The sequence below is a fragment of the Balaenoptera physalus genome (genome assembly GCF_965194825.1).
Source record: "Balaenoptera physalus genome assembly, chromosome: 12".
Lineage (NCBI taxonomy): Eukaryota > Metazoa > Chordata > Mammalia > Artiodactyla > Balaenopteridae > Balaenoptera > Balaenoptera physalus.
In genome coordinates, this window is record NC_138897.1 from 59,241,330 (window position 1) to 59,255,899 (window position 14,570).

General features: G+C 37.0%; 1 protein-coding gene and 1 long non-coding RNA gene across 2 annotated transcripts in view; one reads left to right on the plus strand and one right to left on the minus strand.

The window, feature by feature from the left end:
* COLEC12 (collectin subfamily member 12) overlaps positions 1–14,570 on the minus strand; it is a 198,169-nt gene that overhangs the window by 121,143 nt on the left and 62,456 nt on the right. The gene's annotated exons all lie outside the window — the stretch shown is intronic.
* LOC309639932 lies at positions 7,406–10,448 on the plus strand. Its single transcript, XR_014251929.1, has 2 exons — positions 7,406–9,244; positions 9,551–10,448. It is a non-coding gene; the product is annotated as an uncharacterized lncRNA (long non-coding RNA).

Below are 14,570 nucleotides of genomic sequence, written 5' to 3' on the forward strand. Positions count from 1 at the left end.
CACACAGGCAGATGTGTTCTACATCTTGCCCCTGCTGGGCAGGGCTGTCCTGGGTGATCTCTCAGGCCCAACCCTTTAGAAGCTACTTCACAGGGTCCCTGGGCAGTGGCTCAGGGATGCAGCCCTCTTGGAAGAAAAGTGAAACTCTACAGCTGGAACTAAAAAGACCTGAGGCTTACTTATGTAATTGTTAATCCCTAGAGGTGAAAGACCTTGTCTTATTCATCTTTCTGTCTCCCCAGTGACTTGCACAGCTCATAACTAGTTCTCAAATGTGCACTGAATTGAGTGGAATACAAGCCCATTAACTAGTTAAATAACTGATGCAACAAGCATTTTATGGGCATCTACCACATGTCTGGCATTATCCCAGATGAAAGAGACCCCAAGCCCACCCCATGGTGCTCACGGTCCAATGAGACGTGCTCCTCAGATTCCACTCTCCTCTCTGGCTACCTGTGGGGAGACACTCTCTTCCCCTTTCAAAGTCATCTTTAGTGCTTAACGATCATCTTTTCAAAACATGCAATTCTAAACATACTGTTATTTGCTCCCATGGAGGCCCTACTTAAAGAGATTTTTCCAACAAATATTGATTGAATATTTACCATGGGTTATGCCTTGTTCTATGCAATGGACTAAACAGAGTAAGTCTCTGCTCCCACAGAGTTTATGTACATTTTAGGGTGAGACAGGGTGGTGAGAGGAGATAGATGAAATTAAAAGAATTTTAAAAAAAGGCATATAAATTGAAAAGGAAGAAGTAAAACTGTCTCTATTTGAAGATGACATGATATATATGGAAAACACTAAAGACCAAACAAACAAACAAACAAACCTGTTAGAACTAATAAATGAATTCAGTAAAGTTGCACGATACAAAATCAATATATATAAAATCCGTTGACTCTCTATACACTCACAATGAACTATCAGAAAGAGAAATGAAGAAAACAATCCCTTTTACAATAGCACCAAAAAGAATAAATTACTTAGGAATGAATTTAACTAAGGAGGTGAAAGACCTATACACTGAAAACTATAAGACATTGATGAAAGAAAATGAAAAAGACAAAAATAAATTGAAAGATATTTAAAAATCTACAAACAATAAATGCAGGAGAGGGTGTGGAGAAAAGAGAACCCTCTTGCACTATTGGTGGGAATGTAAATTGATACAGCCATTATGGAGAATACTATGGAGGTTCCCTAAAAAAACTAAAAATAGAACTACCATATAACCCAGCAATCCCACTACTGGGCATATACCCTGAGAAAACCATAATTCAAAAAGAGTCATGTACCATAATGTTCATTGCAGCACTATTTACAATAGCCAGGACATGGAAGTAACCTAAGTATCCATCGACAGATGAATGCATAAAGAAGATGTGGCACATACATACAATGCAATATTACTCAGCCATAAAAAGAAACAAAATTGAGTTACTTGTAGTGAGGTGGATGGACCTAGAGTCTGTCATACAGAGTGAAGTCAGAAAGAGCAAAACAAATACCATATGCTAACACATATATATGGAATCTAAAAAAAACAAAAAAACGGTTCTGAAGAGCCTAGGGGCAGGACAGGAATAAAGACACAGATGTAGAGAATGGACTTGAGGACACAGGGAGGTGGAAGGGTAAGCTGGGAGGAAGTGAAAGAGTGGCACTGACATATATACACTACCAAATGTAAAACAGATAGCTAGTGGGAAGCAGCCTCACAGCACAGGGAGATCAGCTCGGTGCTTTGTGACCACCTAGAGGGGTGGGATAGGGAGGGTGAGAGAGAGACACAAGAGGGAGGGGATATGGGGATATATGTATACGTATAGCTGATTCACTTTGCTATACAGAAGAAACTAACACAACATTGTAAAGCAATTATACTCCAATAAAGATGTTAAAAATAAATAAATAAATAAATAAATAAATAAATAAATGGAAAGATATTTGTGCTCATGGATTGGAAGAATTAATATTGTTAAAATGTCCACAGTACCCAAAGCAATCTATAGATTCAATGAAATGCTTCTAAAAATTCCAATGGCATTTTTCACAGAAATAGAACAAACAATCCTAAAATTTGTACAGAACCACAGAAGATCCCAAATAGCCAAACTAATCCTGAGAAAGAAGAACAAAGCTGGAGGTATCACACTTCCTTATTTCAAACTCTACCACAAAGCTACAGTAATCAAAACAGTACAGTATTGGCATAAAAACAGACACATACATCAATGGAAGTAATAGGCCAGAAATAAACCCACATATAAATGGTCAATTAAATATTGACAAAGGAGCCAAGAATGTATAACAGGGAAAGAAGAGTCTCTTCAATAAATGGTGTTAGGAATACTGGATAGTCACATGCAAAAAAAATGAAACTGAACCCCTATATTATACCATAAACAAAAATTAATTCAAATTGGACTAACGACTTGAACGTAAGACCTGAAACCATAAAACTCCTAGAAGAAAATACAGGGGGAAGCTGCTTCACATTGGTCTTAGCAATGATATTTTGGATGTGAAACCAAAAGTAAGGCATCAGAAGCAAAAATAAACAAGTAGGACTACACCAAACTAAAATGCTTCTGGGAGCCTGAACCAAGATGGCAGGGTAGAAGGGTGTGCTCTCACTCCCTCTTCTGAGAACACCAGAATCACAACTAACTGCTGAACAATCATCGACAGGAAGACACTGGAACTCACCAGAAAAGATACCCCACATCCAAAGACAAAGGAGAAGCCACAGTGAGACAGTAGGAAGGGCACAATCACAGCAAAATCAAACCCCATAACTGCTGGGTGGGTGACTCACAGACTGGAGAACACTTATACCACAGAAGTCCACCCACTGGAGTGAAGGGTCTGAGCCCCATGTCAGGCTTCCCAACCTGGGGGTCCGGCAACAGGAGGAAGAATTCCTAGAGAATCAGACATTGAAGCCTAGTGGGATTTGATTGCAGGACTTCAACAGGACTGGGGGAAACAGAGACTCCACTCTTGGAGGGCACACACAAAGTAGTGTGCTCACTGGGACCCAGGGGAAGAAGCAGTGAACCCAGGGGAGACTGAACCAGACCTACCTGCTAGTGTTGGAAGGTCTACTGCAGAGGCGGGGATGGCTGTGGCTCACTGTAAGGACAAGAACACTGGCAGCAGAAGTTCTGGGAAGTACTCCTTGGGGTGAGTCCTCCCAGAGTCTGCCATTAGCCCTACCAAAGAGCCCAGGTAGGCTCCAGTGTTGGGTTGCCTCAGGCCAAACAACCAACAGGGAGGGAAACCAGCCCCACCCATCAGCAGTCAAGTGGATTAAAGTTTTACTGAGCTCTGCCTACCAGAGCAACACCCAGCTCTACCCACCACCAGTCCCTCCCATCAGGAAACCTGCACAAGCCTCTTAGATAGCCTCATCCACCAGAGGGCAGACAGCAGAAACAAGAAGAACTACAATCCTGCAGCCTGTGGAAAAAAAACCACATTCACAGAAGGACAGACAAGATGAAAAGGCAGAGGGCTATGTACCAGATGAAGGAACAAGATAAAACCCCAGAAAAACAACTAAATGAAGTGGAGATAGGCAACCTTCCAGAAAAAGAATTCAGAATAATGATAGTGAAGATGATCCAGGACCTCGGAAAAACAAAGGAGGCAAAGATCGAGAAGATGCAAGAAATGTTTAACAAAGACCTACAAGAATTAAAGAACAAACAAACAGAAATGAACAATACAATAACTGAAATGAAAACTACACTAGAAGGAATCAATAGCAGAATAACTGAGGCAAAAGAATGGATAAGTGACCTGGAAGACAGAATGGTGGAATTCACTGCTGCAGAACAGAATAAAGAAAAAAGAATGAAAAGAAATGAAGACAGACTAAGAGACCTCTGGCACAACATTAAACACAACAACATTCGCATTATAGGGGTCCCAGAAGGAGAAAAGAGAGAGAAAGGACCCGAGAAAATATCTGAAGAGATTATAGTCGAAAACTTCCCTAACATGGGAAAGGAAATAGCCACCCAAGTCCAGGAAGCACAGAGAGTCCCATACAGGATAAACCCAAGGAGAAACATGCTGAGACACATAGTAATCAAATTGGCAAAAATTAAAGACAAAGAAAAATTATTGAAAGCAGCAAGGGAAAAATGACAAATAACATACAAGGGATCTCCCATAAGGTTAACAGCTGATTTCTCAGCAGAAACTCTACAAGCCACAAGGGAGTGGCATGATATACTTAAAGTGATGAAAGGGAAAAACCTACAACCAAGATTATTCTGCCCGGCAAGGATCTCATTCAGATTCCATGGAGAAATCAAAAGCTTTACAGACAAGCAAAACCTAAGAGAATTCAGCACCACCAAACCAGCTTTACAACAAATGCTAAAGGAACTTCTCTAAGTGAGAAACACAAGAGAAGAAAAGGACCTACAAAAACAAACCCAAAACAATTAAGAAAATGGTAATAGAAACATACATATCGATAATTACCTTAAACGTGAATGGATTAAATGCTCAAACCAAAAGACACAGGCTTGCTGAATGGATACAAAAACAAGACCCATATATATGCTGTCTACAAGAGACCCACTTCAAACCTAGGGACACATACAGACTGAAAGTGAGGGGATGGAAAGAGATAATCCATGCAAATGGAAATCAAAAGAAGGCTGGAGTAGCAATACTCATATCAGATAAAATAGACTTTAAAATAAAGAATGTCTCAAGAGACAAGGAAGGACACTACATAATGATCAAGGGATCAATAAAGAGGAAGATATAACAATTATAAATATATATGCACCCAACATAGGAGCACCTCAATATATAAGGCAACTGCTAACAGCTGTAAAAGAGGAAATCGACAGTAACACAAAAATAGTGGCGGACTTTAACACCTCACTTACACCAATGGACAGATCATCCAAAATGAAAATAAATAAGGAAACAGAAGCTTTAAATGACACAATAGACCAGATAGATTTAATTGATATTTATAGGACATTCCATCCAAAAACAGCAGATTACACTTTCTTCTCAAGTGCGCATGGAACATTCTCCAGGATAGATCACATCTTGGGTCACAAATCAAGCCTCAGTAAATTTAAGAAAATTGAAAACATATCAAGCATCTTTTCTGACCACAACACTATGAGATTAGAAATGAATTACAGGGGAAAAAATGTAAAAAACAAAACCACATGGAGGCTAAACACTGTTACTAAATAACCAAGAGATCATTGAAGAAATCAAAGAGGAAATTAAAAAATACCTAGAGACAACTGACAATGAAAACACGACGATCCAAAACCTATGGGATGCAGCAAAAGCAGTTCTAAGAGGGAAGTTTATAGCTATACAAGCCTACCTCAAGAAACAAGAAAAATCTCAAATAAATAATCTAACCTTACACCTAAAGAAACTAGAGAAAGAAGAACAAACAAAGCCCAAAGTTAGCAGAAGGAAAGAAATCACAAAGATCAGATCAGAAATAAATGAAAAAGAAATGAAGGAAACAATAGCAAAGATCAATAAAACTAAAAGCTGGTTCTTTGAGAAGATAAACAAAATTGATAAACCATTAGCCAGACTCATCAAGAAAAACAGGGAGAGGACTCAAATCATTAAAATTAGAAATGAAAAAGGAGAAGTTACAACAGACACCGCAGAAATACAACGCATCCTAAGAGACTACTACAAGCAACTCTATGCCAATAAAATGGACAACCTGGAAGAAATGGACAAATTGTTAGAAAGGTATGACCTTCCAAGACTGAACCAGGAAGAAATAGAAAATATAAACAGACCAATCACAAGTAAAGGAATTGAAACTGTGATGAAAAATCTTCCAACAAACAAAAGTCCAGGACCAGATGGCTTCACAGGTGAATTCTATCAAACATTTAGAGAATAGCTAACACCCATCCTTCTCAAACTCTTCCAAAAAATTGCAGAGGAAGGAACACTCCCAAACTCATTCTATGAGGCCACCATCACACTGATACCAAAAACAGACAAAGATACTACAAAAAAGAAAACTACAGACCCATATCACTCATGAATATAGATGCAAAAATTCTCAGCAAAATATTAGCAAACAGAATCCAACAACACATGAAAAGGATCATACACCATGATCAAGTGGGATTTATCCCAGAGATGCAAGGATTCTTCAATATACGCAAATCAATCAATGTGATACACCATATTAACAAATTGAAGAAGAAAAACCATATGATCATCTCAATAGATGCAGGAAAAGCTTTTGACAAAATTCAACACCCATGTATGATAAAAACTCTCCAGAAAGTGGGCATAGAGGGAACCTACCTCAACATAACAAAGGCCATATATGACAAACCCACAGTAAACATCATTCTCAATGGTGAAAAACTGAAAGCATTTCCTCTAAGATCAGGAACAAGACAAGGATGTCCACTCTCACCACTATTATTCAACATAATTTTGGAAGTCCTAGCCTCAGCAATCAGAGAAGAAAAAGAAATAAAAGGAATACAAATTGGAAAAGAAGAAGTAAAACTGTCACTGTTTACAGATGACATGATGCTATACATAGAGAATCCTAAAGATGCCACCAGAAAAGTACTAGAGTTAATCAGTGAATTTGGTAAAGTTGCAGGATACAAAATTAATGCACAAAAATCTCTTGCATTCCTATACACTAATGATGAAAAATCTGAAAGAGAAATTAAGGAAACACTCCCATTTACCAATGCAACAAAAAGAATAAAATACCTAGGAATAAACCTACCTAGGGAGACAAAAGACCAGTATGCAGAAAACTATAAGACACTGATGAAAGAAATTAAAGATGATACCAACAGATGGAGAGATATACCATGTTCTTGGATTGGAAGAATCAATACTGTGAAAATGACTATACTACCCAAAGCAATCTACAGATTCAATGCAATCTCTATCAAATTACCAATGGCATTTTTTACGGAACTAGAACAAAAAATCTTAAAATTTGTATGGAAACACAAAAGACCCTGAATAGCCAAAGCAGTCTTGAGGGAAAAAAACGGAGCTGGAGGAATCAGGCTCCTGGACTTCAGACTATATTACAAAGCTACAGTAATCAAGACAATATGGTACTGGAACAAAAACAGAAACATAGATCAATGGAACAAGATAGAAAGACCAGAGGTAAACCCACGCACCTATGGTCAACTAATCTATGACAAAGGAGGCAAGGATATACAATGGAGAAAAGACAGTCTCTTCAATAAGTGGTGCTGGGAAAACTGGACAGATACATGTAAAAGAATGAAATTAGAACACTCCCTAACACCACACACAAAAATAAACTCAAAATGGATTAGAGACCTAAATGTAAGACTGGACACTATAAAACTCTTAGAGGAAAACATACGCAGAACACTGTATGACATAAATCACAGCAAGATCTTTTTTGATCCACCTCCTAGAGTAATGGAAATAAAAACAAAAATAAACAAATGGGACCTAATGAAACTTAAAAGCTTTTGCACAGCAAAGGAAACCATAAACAAGACAAAAAGACAACCCTCAGAATGGGAGAAAACATTTGCAAATGAATCAACAGACAAAGGATTAATCTCCAAAATATATAAACAGCTCAAGCAGCTCAATATTAAAAAAGCAAACAACCCAATTCAAAAATGGGCAGAAGACCTAAATAGACATTTCTCCAAAGAAGAAATACAGATGGCCAAGAAGCACATGAAAAGCTGCTCAACATCACTAATTATTAGAGAAATGCAAATCAAAACTACAATGAGGTATCACCTCACACCAGTTAGAATGGGCTTCATAAGAAAATCTACAAACAACAAATGCTGGAGAGGGTGTGGAGAAAAGGGAACCCTCTTGCACTGTTGGTGGGAATGTAAACTGATACAGCCACTATGGAGAACAGTATGGAGGTTCCTTACAAAACTAAAAATAGAATTACCATATGATCCAACAATCCCACTACTGGGAATATACCCAGAGAAAACCATAATTCAAAAAATCACATGCACCCCAATGTTCATTGCAGCACTGTTTACAATAGCCAGGTCATGGAAGCAACCTAAATGCCCATTGACAGATGAATGGATAAAGATGTGGTACATATATACAACGGAATATTACTCAGCCATAAAAAGGAACGAAATTGGGTCATTTGTTGAGACATGGTTGGATCTAGAGACTGTCATACAGAGTGAAGTAAGTCAGAAAGAGAAAACCAAATATCATATATTAACGCATATATGTGGAACCTAGAAAAATGGTACAGATGAACTGGTTTGCAGGGCAGAAATTGAGACACAGAGGTAAAGAACTAACGTATGGACACCAAGGGGGGAAAGCTGCAGGGGGGTGGAGGTGGTGGTGTGCTGAATTGGGCGATTGGGATTGACATGTATACACTGATGTGTATAAAATTGATGACTAATAAGAACCTGCTGTATAAAAAAAAAATAGAAAAAACCTATTTATTAGGTTTATAGACATGTGTGCAATTTGAAAAAAAAAAACACTACTGTTACCTTGAAAAAAAATAAAATAAAATAAAATATGACCAAGTTGGCAATACAGGTTAGCGGGGAAAGGATGAATTATTCAATAAAGTAATTTTATTCCCTTTAAAATAATAAATAAATAAAAATTAAAAATAAAAAGCTTCTGCTCAGCAAAGGAAAGCATCAACAAAATGAAAAGCAATCTATGGAATGAGAGAAAATATTTGCAAACCACATATTCACTAAGGGATTAATATCCAAATTACATAAGGAACACATACAAGTCAATAGCAAAAAACCAAATAAGCCAATTAAAAAATAGGCAAAGAACCTGAATAGACATTTTTCCAAAGAAAACACTCAAATGGCCAACAGCTACATGAAAAGGTGCTCAAGATCACAAATCATCAGGGAAATGCAGATCAAAACCACAGTGAGATGCACCTCAAACTTGTTAGGATGGCCATTATCAAAAAGACAAGAGATAAGTAAATGCTGATGAGGATGTGGAGAAAAGGAAACCTTTGTATACTTGGAAGAAATGTAAACTGGTACTACCACTATGGAAAAGAGGATGGAGATTCCTCAAGAAATTAAAAATAGAATTACCATATGATCCAGCAATCCCACCTCTGGGTATATAGCCAGAAAAAATGAAATCATTATTTCTAAGAAATATCTGTACACCAATTCTGTGAAGCATATTCACATTAGCCAAGGTTTAAATTTTTATTTATTTATTTATTTAGTTATGGTTGTGTTGGGTCTTCGTTTCTGTGCGAGGGCTTACTCTAGTTGCGGCAAGTGGGGGCCACTCTTCATCGCGGTGCGTGGGCCTCTCATTATCGCGGCCTCTCTTGTTGCAGAGCACAGGCTCCAGACGCGCAGGCTCAGTAATTGTGGCTCACGGGCCTAGTTGCTCCGCGGCATGTGGGATCTTCCCAGACCAGGGCTCGAACCCGTGTCCCCTGCATTGGCAGGCAGATTCTCAACCACTGCGCCACCAGGGAAGCCCCTTAGCCAAGGTTTAGAAATAACCTAAGTGTCCGTTGGTGGATGAATGGGTAAAGAAAATGTGATACATATACATATATACATATATCACATACATATATATATTTATGTACATATACATACATACACACAATGGAATATTATTCAGCCTTAAAAAAATAAGAACATCCTGCCACTTGCAACAACATGAATGAATCTGGAGGGCATTATGCTATGCGAATTAAGCCAGACAGAAAAAAACAAATACTGCATGGTATCACTTACACGTGGAATCTAAAAAATAAACGTTAAACTCAGAAACAAACAGAAAGGTAATTGCCAGGGGCTGGATAATGGGGGGAAATAGGGAAAGGTAGGTAAAATGGTACAAATTTTCAGTTATAAAATGAATAAGGTCTGAGGATCTAATGTAAAACATGGTAACTATAGTTGATAACACTGTATTGTTTAACTGAAATTTGCTAAGAGAGTGGAACGTAAATATTCTCACCAAGAAAAAAAAAAAAGGTAAATATGTGAGGTGATAGATGTGTTAACTCAATGGGGGAATGCTTTCTCAATGTACACTTATAGCAAACTGTTATGTACACTAAAAATATGTTACAATTTTGTCAGTTACACCTCACTAACACTAAAAAAAAACTTTAAAATCTTTATACTATGAAAAAAAATTTAATTATTAGAAATCTTGCCTTGAATTTCAAAAATAAAAAATAATGTCAGCAATAAAATTTCATACCTTTCATATTTCTCCACGACAAGTTAAATGATGGCAAAGAAGGTTGATTTCCACGAGATTCTCTAGTATCTCCCATTTTCAGACAATAGAGAAAACAGATCTTTTTTGTTAGAACTAGTGCTTAGTAATTGGTTACTTGAAGTTACTCACTGGATAACTGGATCAAATGGATCAAACACACATCATGGGTTGCTCAGCAATCTGTTATTATGACTAAAAAAGTAATTGGCTAGAAATTATATCCAATTGATATGTATAGACACATTCTGTGGGAGCTCATTAAAAAAGAATTGTTTTAAATAAAGTATTATTCCCCAAATGAAGCAGTATTGCATTTAATTAGGTAACTAAAAACTGTTTTGAGACTTAAATTAAAAATTATAAGCCATGTTGCCCCTCTCCCTTTTTTTTTTTCTTTTTTCTGCTGTGGTTTTATTTTGCCTTGTTGCAGTTCTTTCAATATAATTTTATTTTTCATAATATATTTTTTATCTTTCTATTTTATTTTGTTTTTTATTCATTAATATTGTACTGCTCCTTTTTTTTTTACCATGCCATGAAGCTTGCAGGATCTTGGTTCCGGGGCCGGAGGTTGGGCCCGAGCTCCTGTGGTGGGAGCTCCAAGTCCAAACCTCTGGACTAACAGAGAACCTCAGCCCTCAGGGAATATCAATCGTAGTGAGGCCTCCCGGAGGTCCTCATCTCAGCACCAAGACCCAGCTCTATCTAACTGCCTGCAGACTCCAGTGCTGGACGTCTCAGGCCACACAACCAGTAAGACAGGAAAACAGCACCACCCATCAAAAAAACAGAAACAAAAAACAAAAAAAAAACAAAAAAATATGTTACAGACAAAGGAGCAAGGTAAAAACCTACAAGACCAAATAAATGAAGACGAAATAGGCAACCTATCTGAAAAAGAATTCAGAGTAATGATAGTAAAGATGATCCAAAATCTCGGAAACAGAATGGAGAAAATACAAGAAACATTTAACAAGGTCTAGAAGAACTAAAGAGCAAACAAACAGTGATGAACAACACAATTGCTGAAATTGAAAATACTCTAGAAGGAATCAATAACAGAATAACTGAGGCAGAAGAACGTATAAGTGAGCTGGAAGATAAAATGGTGGAAATGACTGCCAGGGAGCAAATAAAGAAAAAAGAATGAAAAGAATTGAGGACAGTCTCAGAGACCTCTGGGACAACATTAAACACACCAACATTCAAATAATAGGGGTCCCAGAAGAAGAGAAAAAGAAAGGGTCTGAGAATATATTTGAAGAGATTATAGTTAAAAACTTCCCTAATATGGGAAAGGAAATAGTCAATCAAGTCCAGGAAGCAAAGATAGTCCCATAGAGGATAAACCCAAAGAGAAACACACCGAGACACATATTAATCAAACTATCAAATATTAAATACAAAGAAAAATGTTAAAAGCAGCAAGGGAAAAGCAACAAATAACATATGAGGGAATCCCCATAAGTTTAACAGCTGATTCTTCAGCAGAAACTCTGCAAGCCAGAAGGGAGTGGCAGGACATATTTAAAGTGATGAAAGGGAAGAACCTACAACCAAGATTACTCTACCCAGCAAGATCTCATTCAGATTCGATGGAGAAATTAAAACCTTTACAGATAAGCAAAAGCTAAGAGAATTTAGCACCACCAAACCAGCTTTACAACAAATGCTAAAGGAACTTCTCTAGGCAGGGAACATAAGAGAAGGAAAAGACCTACAAAAACAAACTCAAACAATTAAGAAAATGGTAATAGGAACATACATATCGATAATTACCTTAAATGTAAATGGATTAAATGCTCCAACCAAAAGACATAGACTGGCTGAATGGATACAAAAACAAGACCTGTACATATGCTATCTACAAAAGACCCACTTCAGACCTAGGGACACATACAGACTGAAAGTGAGGGGATGCAAAAAGATATACCATGCAAATGGAAATCAAAAGAAAGCTGGAGTAGCAATTCTCATATCAGACAAAACAGACTTTAAAATAAAGGCTATTACAAGAGACAAAGAAGGACACTACAGAATGATCAAGGGATGAACCCAAGAAGAAGATATAACAATTGTAAATATTTATGCACCCAACATGGGAGCACCTCAGTACATAAGGCAAATGCTAAGAGCCATAAATGGGGAAATCGACAGTAACACAATCATCATAGGGGACTTTAACACCCTACTTTGACCAATGGACAGATCATCCAAAATGAAAGTAAATAAGGAAACACAAGCTTTAAATGACACATTAAACAAGATGCACTTAATTGATATTTATAGGACATTCCACCCAAAAACAACAGAATACACTTTCTTCTCAAGTGCTCATGGAACATTCTCCAGGATAGATCATATCTTGGGTCACAAATCAAGCCTTGGGAAATTTAAGAAAATTGAAATCGTATCAAGTATCTTTCCCGACCACAACGCTATGAGACTAGATATCAATTATAGGAAAAAGTCCGTAAAAAATACAAACACATGGAGGCTAAACAATACACTACTTAATAACCAAGAGATCACTGAAGAAATCAAAGAGGAAATCAAAAAATACCTAGAAACAAATGACAATGAAAACATGACAACCCAAAACCTATGGGATGCAGCAAAAGCAGTTCTAAGAGGGAAGTTTATAGCAATACAATCCTACCTTAAGAAACAAGAAACATCTCAAATAAACAACCTAACCTTACACTTAAAGAAATTAGAGAAAGAAGAACAAAAAACCCCAAAGTGAGCAGACGGAAAGAAATAATAAAGATCAGACCAGAAATAAATGAAAAAGGTATGAAGGAAACAGTGGCAAAGATCAATAAAACTAAAAGCTTGTTCTTTGAGAAGATAAACAAAATTGATAAACCGATAGCCAGACTCACCAAGAAAAAAAGGGAGAAGACTCAAATCAATAGAATTAGATATGAAAAAGAAGTAACAACTGACACTGCAGAAATACAAAGGATCATGAGAGATTACTACAAGCAACTATATGCCAATAAAATGGACAACCTGGAAGAAATGGACAAATTCTTAGAAAAGCACAACCTTCTGAGACTGAACCAGGAAGAAACAGAAAATATAAACAGACCAATCACAGGTACTGAAATTGAGACTGTGATTAAAAACCTTCCAACAAACAAAAGCCCAGGACTAGACGGCTTCACAGGCGAATTCTATCAAACATTTAGAGAAGAGCTAACACCTATCCTTCTCAAACTCTTCCAAAATACAGCAGACGGAGGAACACTCCCAAACTCATTCTAAGAGGTCACCATCACCGTGATACCAAAATCAGACAAAGATGTCACAAAAAAAGAAAACTACAGGCCAATATCACTGATGAACATAGATGCAAAAATCCTCAACAAAATACTAGCAAACAGAATCCAACAGCACATTAAAAGGATCATACACCATGATCAAGTGGGGTTTATCCCAGGAATGCAAGGATTCTTCAATATACGCAAATCAATCAATGTGATAAACCATATTAACAAACTGAAGGAAAAAAACCATACGATCATCTCAATAGATGCAGAAAAAGCTTTTGACAAAATTCAGCACCCATTTATGATAAAAACTCTCCAGAAAGTAGGCATAGAGGAAACCTACCTCAACATAATAGAGGCCATATATGACAAACCCACAGCCAACATCATTCTCAATGGTGAAAAACTGAAACCATTTCCTCTAAGGTCAGGAACAACACAAGGATGTCCACTCTCACCACTACTATTCAACATAGTTTTGGAAGTGTTAGCCACAGCAATCAGAGAAGAAAAAGAAATAAAAGGAATCCAAATCGGAAAACAAAAAGTAAAACTGTCACTGTTTGCAGATGACATGATATTATACATACAGAATCCTAAAGATGTTACCAGAAAACTACTAGAGCTAATCAATGAATTTGGTAGAGTAGCAGGATACAAAATTAATGCACAGAAATCTCTTGCATTCCTATACACTAATGATGAAAAATCTGAAAGAGAAATTAAGGAAACACTCCCATTTACCACTGCAACAAAAAGAATAAAATACCTAGGAATAAACCTACCTAAGAAGACAAAAGACCTGTATGCAGAAAACTATAAGGCACTGATGAAAGAAATTAAAGATGATACAAACAGATGGAGAGATATACCATGTTCTTGGATTGGAAGAATCAACATTGTGAAAATGACTATACTACCCAAAGCAATCTACAGATTCAGTGTGATCCCTATCAAACTACCAATGGCATTTTTTACAGAACTAAAACAAAAAAT